An 8,053-nucleotide genomic window follows, 5' to 3' on the forward strand; every position below is an offset into this window, starting at 1 on the left:
ATTCGAAGACTCAATAGAAACATTTATAGGTTTTATGATGATGTTTATATTGATGCAACCAACTATGAATACATTATTTGGAATGAACCTACAATGTGTTCTAAACAAATCCAAATACAAATATGGAAAAGGAAGAAGAGAAAAGAGAAGTTTTTTTTTAGAAGGCCTTACAGAAAGGGTCACAGAATTGGGACTGAGATTCTGCAGGGCAGAATTTTTACAGATGTGAGCTTGCAGTTAGCATTGTTGTGTGATGCCTTCACAGTGTTCATTCATTCATCCTTAGTAAGTGCCTGGACAGGGTTGTGGTGGCTCAAATGAAGCTACCAGTTTGTTTATAGCTTGAGAAATAGAAATAACTAAATTTGTTAGAAAATATCGCTAGCAGGTAAAAACAAAAATAATAACTGCAAGCATGATAAAACTGTCCCAAGCACATCTCTAGTGAACAATCATGAATGCGAGTAATGATGAACTGTCATAATTCACATACCCTGCTGACAGTGCTGCGTTTAAAGAAAAAAAAAAATCCAAGGTTTTCCAGTGTTTCTGGAGCAGTGGTGGTAAAATTCCTATTAAAAAAAAAACAACAACTCTGATGCCATACCCATTTTGAGTTTAAATCTGAATACACATACAGATAGGAATATTCAGAGCACCGATGCACATACAGATATTGCCATTGTGTTACACCCTTAATAACCGTAAAACCATAATTCAAGGCATTATCAAACCAATGACAGGCCTATTGGTGCAGTTAACATCCTGTACTAATTAATGAATGTTGGTGACTTAAAATCCAAAGACTCTTCCCTTGAGCAAGAACCTGCTCAGCTGTATTCTTGGACTTGGACTTGATATTTTCTCACTATGAAGTTGTATAAAAGTCTGGCAAATGAGTCAATGTAATATCAAATCAACACATTCAATGTAAATGAATAGTTTCTCATGTGTGTACTCCAGTTTCATCTCTTCTTCCAAAAACATACCGATAGATAGCTTGACTACAGTAAGTTGCCTCATGGTATGTGCAAGTGTGTGATACCCTTCAATGGACTGGTGTATCCATGTCTCAAACCCAGCATTAGGATAGGTTGATCAGGATAGAGATTACCGAGGATAAATAAACATAAAATAATAATTTATCATTGTTTTTCATCAAAAAAAACAAAAAACATGACGTGTTTTCACTTGTAGCTTTCACGTTTAACAGTGATCATCATCATTCACTCATTACTCATGTGGCGGCTGTGGTTCAGGTAGAGCAGGTTGTCCGCTAATCACAGGGTTGGTGGTTTGATTCCCGGCCCACATGACTCCACATGCTAACCCCAAGTTGCTCACGATGGCAAGCTAGCACCTTGCATGGCAGCTCTGCAGCCATTGGTGTGTGAGTGGGTGAATGAAAGCGATTAAAAGCGCTTTACCAGTGTAAAAAAAGTGCTATATAAGTGCATAAGTACCATTACTCAGGTCTTCTGCACTTGTTGTTTCAGGCTCTTTACTGATGCATACCAGACTAGATGCACACCACTCTTGTCTACATAATTTCCACTCAGACTGTGTAGTTTCAAATTGACAAGTTTTCCTAATGGCATACACAGAAGCTGAGGTTAAGCAGATTTTCTGAAAGGCTGTAAATATTGCCTTTCCTAAAAACAGACCTGTATAGCAGTTTATTATCAGCCCCTTCAATACGAAGTATGTCATTTGGCTTATGGTAGGTACGGTAATTTCCTGAGTACGAACCTGAGTACACAATATGGCCAAAGGTTTGTGGACACCTGGTTTGCTCATTCAACTCAAGGTTTGCTCATTCAGTCACAAGATCATTAGGGAGGTCAGGTGCTGATGTTGGGTCAGGAGGCCTGGGGTGCAGTCAGAGTTCCAGTTCATCCCAAAGGTGTTCACTTTATGGAGCTTGCTTTGTGAGGTTTGGGCCCCTTTAGTTTTATTGAATGGAAATCTTAAAGCTCAAATCATCCAAAGACATCCTAAGACATTGTGTGCTTCTAACTTCATGTTATGCTAGTGGAGACCAATCATGAACTCGAGTGATGAGGAACTGTCAGAATTCACACGCCCTGCTGACAGTGCTGTTTTTTTTATTTATTTATTTTTTAACCATTTTTGAGTTTGTTTCCAATGTTTTCCAGTGTTCATGGCAACAGCTGGTGAAAGACCCACCTATGGGTGTGATAGTCAGATGTCCAGAAACATTTCGCCATATAGCGTCCTTTATACCTACCATACTAGCAGGAATTGATGATAGTGATCATGTATCTAGGCACTATCAAAAATAGTATTTGAAATGTTTTGTTCCATGTCTTGTTCCAAATCTTTCTATTACGATAAGATAAGTACTGCACTAAAGTCACAACATCCTGTGACCACTATTTCAATGCTAACTTGTTTTTTCCAGCTACACAATGCCTGGAGAATAACGACAAACTCCTGTATGCTAGGCTTGCTGAAAGTAACTATATAATAAATCAGAAAATAAATTTAGGCTAGTATCACCTTTCAAATTTGTCTATAACTAAATTGAGCTGAACCTTTATAATTCTTTAAATAACTGGAGTAATTAGGGCTCAGAAGATTCTAAGTTGGACTCCTGGCTGGCCCATAATTGTTTGGCAGAGCAATGGTAAGTCAGTGGTTAAGACCCCTGAGTGGACCCACTGTGGGTTACCGGTGCAAAGACTATTAATTTAAGTTTATGAGTCTGGTTCCTCTCAAGGTTTCTTACTCATGTCATCTCAGGGAGTTTTTACTTGGCACATGCTCAATATGGACCTAAATCTTAATCAAAATCTGAATTTCTGTTTACCTGCTTTGTTACAATGTCCACAGCTAACAGTTATATATAGAGTAAAAAAACAAAAACAGGATCATAATTAAATGCTCCAAAACTTAAGAACAGTTGAAACAGGTTCCACAGAAGCAAATAAGAACCCAAAGATCACGGTTTCTGATGTTCCCATTTAGTTGATCCTTGGGGTTGCACAAAAGAAGATGTGGCACTTGAACTTCATCAAGTGTCATTAGAATGATAATTACAATTTTGTATTGTGATCAGACCAAAGTTAAAAATTTTGGGCCTGCACATCATCTGCAATATTTGGCAAACAATAGGGACTGCATACAAGGAAAGGCCCCCATAACCTGTTTAAAATATGGAGGTGTATCATTGATGATTTTGTGCTGTTTTGTGGCTAGTGGTCCAGGGTTTTTTTTTGTGAAGACTAACAGCATCATGAATTTTGCTAATCACCAGCATATTTTAGTTTAAAACCTGGCGGCCTCTGTTAGAAGGCTACAACTTGACCATAGATGGATCTAATGACGTCATTTTAATGAAAGGTATCATTCTGAAATCGACTGAATATATTTTCTTCCTTTTAAATTGTTCACTAAAAGTAAACAAAGTTGCAAACCACAAGTAGCAGAATTGACTTTCACTAAACTGACGTAACAGAAAGAGAGAAAGTTCCTCATATACAGTATTTCTTGACTGACATGATTGTGTTGATTGTGTTCAAATAATATTAGATCATTTTCTACCGGTTGGTATCAGTACAAACTGTTCTCCAAAATATAAAATGGCATTGTTCTCCCAATGCCAATATAAAATGAATGGAATCAATAATAAACAAATCAATAATAATACTAACTATGTGAGAACAGAATTTCATAGTCAACCCCAGCCACCTCCGTACTGTGTTCTCTTGATGTTATGCCTGTCTTCTGTATTTACTCTAATATGATTTATTTTCCTCCTGCAACAATTTGGAATTTGAAATATTACCCTTAGTAAATAACTTTTTTCCAGCCCGGATCAATGTTACTATTGACTTTTCTCTCCATTTTACAAAGGACTACTTCCCAAAATTTGCACCTTCTCTTCTCTGGCTCTACTAGAGCTTTCACCCTATCTGAACCTAATAATAAGCACACAGGTCAAGTCCCTGGGACATCAATCCATTTCATCTGGCAACTCCACATAGCTCTCTCAGGACTGTGCCATTCGATGCTACCCTCTGAATAATGAATGGGTCTCAGCTGTTTTAAACTCATGCTCAAATGCTTCTGACAGATATTGACCTGAAATGATACTGAGAGAGAATCCCTAATGCAATGGGATTGGCGGAAACAGAATTTTCTGTCACAAGGAAGTCATCACTTTGTGTACAATGCCTCCAGACAGCGAAAACAAAAAGAGCTTTGCCAGTGATGGCATGATACTCTACATACAATACGCATTTTTATTGACCCTGTAGTTCACTTAAACGTTTGGAATAGTTATGAACTGAATACAAATATAGAATTCGATATTAACAGAATGTGTACTAAACTGAAAATATTATACAAATAGGTACAGATACAAATAGTCACATTATTTTGGGTTTTGTTTCGGTTATTTAGTTTTTTATTTTAGAAAACTTTCCCAAAAGGTTCACAGGGCATCTGATTTAAACTAAAGGTGCGCTTTGCGACTGGGATTCCATGATATGCAATGAAAAAATAATGCAAGTGAGACATTTCTACTTTCATGCAGGCGAGTGGTCAGATATGAAACTTGAGTGTGTGTGCGAATGGTCAGACATGAAGCTTGCGAGAAAAAGGCCAGATTCATTAAAGTGAACTTGAGTCACTGCAAGATGCATATACAGCATTCATTCAGTCATGCTTAGTAACTGTTTATATATATATATATATATATATATATATATATATATATATATATATATATATATATATATATATATATATGGGGAAACAGAACCCTGCTGAAAAAAACTATAGAAACCGTCACAAAATTTGTAATGGCGTTAATGGTTATAATGGGAATTATATTGGTTTTAATGGAAACTGTAATGCTTCCTGTGGGTCTCTACTGGTAATTTATTGCCTTCTATTGGTGGCATGTTATGTCTAGTGGATACCATTAAGGTATTGGTTTTAATGGTTAGCTGATGGATTGTAATGGTATTTGTAGAGGAAACTATTAGAGGCTGTGATGGTGATGGTTTCTATTGTTGTTTTTCAGCAGGAAACCAACTAAATTCACTAGTTCGTTCCGTGAGTGGGTTTATTTCTTCAGTGGGACCCAACCCTTCCGGTTTAGCCCACACCCATTTTGGATTTAAATCTAGATTTAGATAAAGATATAAATATTTGGAGGACTATTGTACAGTCCTCCAAAACAGTATTGTATTGTGGTATTTAATATTAAATAGTAACACTACATCAAAAGTACCACCATTGTGTTTCAATCCCAAAATTTGAAGCCATGGCACATTTTTTTTATTTGATAACATACTACAGGCAGTTCACATTCAGACAATGAGTCATGCAATTAAAGACTTGCTGAGTTGTTGAATGTTTTCCTTTGAGCCCTGATAATTTCAATTTTCTACAGTGTAAATCATAAGTGATTCCAAGCACCACTTGGTGCTAAAGAATAATACAGAGAGAGAGTGAGTGTGTGTGTGTGTGTGTGTGTGTGTGAGAGAGAGAGAGAGAGTGAGAGAGAGAGAGAGAAAGAGAGAGAGAGAGAGAGCCTAATGTAATGACACACACCAATCATAACCAATCATCATGGTGGTTCTGGATGAGCAGGCACAAAGATGGATGATAGGCAAGAGACAACCAGCAAAAACAAGACCCTCAACCTTCACAGGAGGCTAAAACAATTTCTTATCAGTGTCCATTATGAAAGTGGGAGGAGGACAAATTAAGCTGATTTGTTAGCCGAAGGAACAGCATTTTTATTGAATCTGTGTGACGCAGGATAATAGTGTGTCATTTTAAACAAGTTCATTTGTTGATTAACAAAATGGCCTACCAAAGATGCCATGTGAACAGTATATTATAGTATTACAGTACACTGCCACTTCAAAATATAACAGGCACCACATTAAAAAGAGTGTGTGTGTGTGTGTATATATATATATATATATATATATATATATATATATATATATATATATATATATATATATATATATATAAAATTTCTTGAAGTAGTAATGTGAAAGTACTGCAAACTATGGCACCAAGCTCAATCTAGCCCACCTGGTTAATGTGATATTCTCAGTTAGTGTAGGTGGTGGCAGAAGTGGTGCATTAATCTGTCAGCTGTCAATCATTGCCACATCTTGCGGGTGTGTACTGTCACTAAGCCCCCTAAGAGAAATAGGGTTTCTGTAGCACAGAGCATGCAGTGTGCTCACACGTTCCCACACACTATGAATAATATCTATGAATAATGTATGGATCTGGCGGGACAGAACAGGAGGGAAATACAGAAGCAAACTAATTACAACCTGAAAACACAACGATGTAGCTCCACTCTAACACCTCATACTATCTGTCAATCATCCATGTCTAACACACTCCTTTTTTTGCCCTGCACCCATCACGGCTTTGGAGATGTAGGTTTGGCTGTGGTGATATCGGGTGTTTCTGGAGTGATATAAGGTGTTGGAGAGATTCACACCCTGCTGACAGAATGAGAGCACCATACACACTCCCTCTAGACACTTAATAGAGTACATGATTCTCTTTTAGTAGCATTACTGCTGAGAGCCAGAGGTAACAAAGACAAATAATCACATAAGCATCTGATTAACTTATGCTCTTGATCAAATTCTCGGCTGAAAATATTGTACAAAATCGATCTGGGCCATGTCTGCAAAGGCCACGTTAGTTCTACCATCAATGCGTTTATTTTTACAACCTCAATATAAATCTTGTATTGAAGCCAGATTGCAGACTTCATCTGGGTTCCCAACCTTTTTAACAGTTCAGACTGGACCACAGCTCATAACATTTTTGACTGTGGTGTGTGGGCTGTGTCATGGGACTGACTGGACTATTGTTAAAAAATGGTTGCTTATGTGGACAATAAAACACAATGGGGCATGCTGTTACAGAAAAATACGAAAATAGTAAACAATGTGGTGGTGTTAGGTGAGCTGACACAACATAGATTTAATTGCAATCATTTATTGTCCAATAATGGCACTAGGGCCGTCACGACTACTCAATTATAAAAAAATTAAATGAAAATTTCATGTCATCAAATATTCGGCAAATGATTCTCCAGAAGGTGGCGATAACGCACAGCAAAGTTGGCTTTAAAACAAACCAACTATTTTTGAGCATCAAAAATAGTTACTCAAGTAAAAGTACCATTGATAATAATTCATAATATCATTAGACTATTAAGGCCCATATTTTGTTTTCATTAATGGATCATTTTAACTGAACTTAACACATCTTAACACAAATCAGTCAAATTATTTAATAAGGTTTCAATAAAGTTATTTCAAACAGAGATTAAGAATTTGCTTCTTATAGAAATATTTACGATATCAACAAATACTTAGTAACTGCCTGGTCAAGGTTGCTGTGAACCAAAATAGATCCAACTAAATACATTGTGGGCAGGTACAAACAAAAATGTGTGAGGGGAATTTTAAAAAACTGTTATATGCATATGTCTAGTTGAGGCCAATTCTAAACTTGTGTGATGTACCTGAGGTTGATGAACTGTCTGAGCCACAATTCACAGACCATACATGCATTTCTACCTCTGGGTTTTCCTCCAGTGTTTTTCAAAAATTTTGGGACATAGCAGAAGGGCTCATTAAAAAAAAAAAAAAAACCTTCTGACTTAGGACATGCCCACTTTGGGTTTAAATCCAAATACACATAATAAACATGCAGATAGTGACATTGTGTTACCACTACTACAGAGCCGTGCTGTTACAGAAATTTATTCAAAGCCTTCTGACAAAACAGAATCAAGCATTCAGTAGAGTTGGTATATGATTGGTTTAATTGATAGGATTTGAAAACCCTATGTTGTTGTGATGTGCCACAACCTGTAGCAAGCAAGCCACTGGTTCTTGTCCTGGTATGACCATTTTGACTACATGAATGATCTTGATTAATCATTTCACTAGCTGTTTCACTAGGCATACAAATAGGGATGTACCAGTCCAACACTGAGTATTAACATTAGAAACTATACTGCCTTGAAATC

Source organism: Ictalurus punctatus, chromosome 10, assembly GCF_001660625.3.
Source record: "Ictalurus punctatus breed USDA103 chromosome 10, Coco_2.0, whole genome shotgun sequence".
Lineage (NCBI taxonomy): Eukaryota > Metazoa > Chordata > Actinopteri > Siluriformes > Ictaluridae > Ictalurus > Ictalurus punctatus.